The 1,556-nt window shown below is 34.6% G+C and overlaps 1 non-coding gene across 1 annotated transcript; it reads right to left on the bottom strand.

The window, feature by feature from the left end:
• Window positions 1-1,454: 1,454 nt before the first annotated feature.
• Window positions 1,455-1,556, bottom strand: LOC128035100 (small nucleolar RNA R71). The gene has a single exon (XR_008191504.1). It is a non-coding gene; the product is annotated as a small nucleolar RNA R71 (small nucleolar RNA).

Raw genomic sequence — 1,556 nt, 5'->3', positions numbered from 1 at the left:
ATTTAATCCGTGTTGGGTTGATTACATTTTGCCTGCTTGAATTATTGAAGTTGTGTTTGTGCTGTTATAGGCCTCGGTAAGATGCTTGATTAAGTAAAATCATGCCTAAGTTATTCTTGCAATATTAATTGTTATATAACTAATGAATTAATTATTAAATCGTATTGAAATTGTAATTAATCGACACAATACTTAATCAGTGCATGTTTATTCTTCTAAGGTAGCTGAAGTTAATTTAACATTGTATTTGGCGATACATATGCCTTGCATAACTTGCAAGATTATTGTGATTAAACTGTTTCAAGGTAGAAATACTATGTTACCTCAATTGATCTTTTATATGCTTGTGAAGATTGATTAATCGCTTGGATTGACATTGGAAAATGATCAAGAGATTGATTAATTTAATAAGTATGTATGAGCAGTAGTTAGCAAATTACCGAGTTGCCGTGAATTTGTTCGTAGCAGTATAAACATAAGTTTAATAATTCTAAGTTAAAGGAATGTAATTAATCCAACACAATTACATCATCTTGATTAAACCTTATCTGAAATCGTGCATTAGAACCTTTTTATTTTTAATTTTTTACTTAGTTTTTAACCCTTAGTTTTTAATTATCTTTAAACCAAAATATTTTCCATCACCAACGTGTTTTAACATTAATTTCATAAATATTCCTTTTTACAGTCCCTGTGGGTACGATAACTCGACATTTACTTATCACTTCATTACTTGTTGCGATTGTGTACACTTGCACATTTTCGTCGTTCCAAGTTTTTGGCGTCATTGCCGTGGACTGTTTTTAAAAAAAAGCCATTATTTGTGAATCTGTTTTTACATTTTGGTTTATTTATTTTCCTATTTAAATCTTTACTTACTTAATCTTTCTGTGATTATTTCAGGTGTTTATGAGTATTGACCAGATTATCGACTTACTCCCTGTGGACCCTAAAATAGATCGAACCTTTCGACAGTGAAGAAGACAAGTGAACCAGAGAAGGACCGAAGAGATAAACTTTGAGAATATGAATCAAGGAAACAGAGAAAACCTTGCTCAGAATCCTATCCTTATTGTTGATGATAGGGATAGAGCTTTAAAACAGTATGCCGTGCCAGTATTTAAAGATCTTAATCTAGGTATTAGGAGACCCAAAATCGAGGCACAACAATTTGAGCTGATGCCAGTCATGTTCCAGATGCTTCAGACTGTGGGCCAATTCAGTGGAATGCCTACTGAAGATCCTCATCTTCACTTAAGACTATTTATGGAAGTGAGCGATTCTTTCAAGTTAGCCGGAGTACCCGAAGATGCATTACGACTAAAGCTATTCCCATATTTGCTAAGGGACAGGGCTCGTGCCTGGTTGAACTCATTGCCACCGAACTCTATTTTTACATGGCAAGAGTTAGCCGAGAGATTCCTCATGAAGTATTCCCACCGAGCAAGATTGCCAAGTTGAGGAATGAGAGCCTTCCAACAAATGGATGATGAGTCCCTGTACGAAGCATGGGAAAGGTACAAAGAGTTATTACAAAAGTGCCCTCATCATGGAAT

Source organism: Gossypium raimondii, chromosome 11, assembly GCF_025698545.1.
Source record: "Gossypium raimondii isolate GPD5lz chromosome 11, ASM2569854v1, whole genome shotgun sequence".
NCBI lineage: Eukaryota > Viridiplantae > Streptophyta > Magnoliopsida > Malvales > Malvaceae > Gossypium > Gossypium raimondii.
This window is presented reverse-complemented; position numbering and strand designations above follow the sequence as displayed.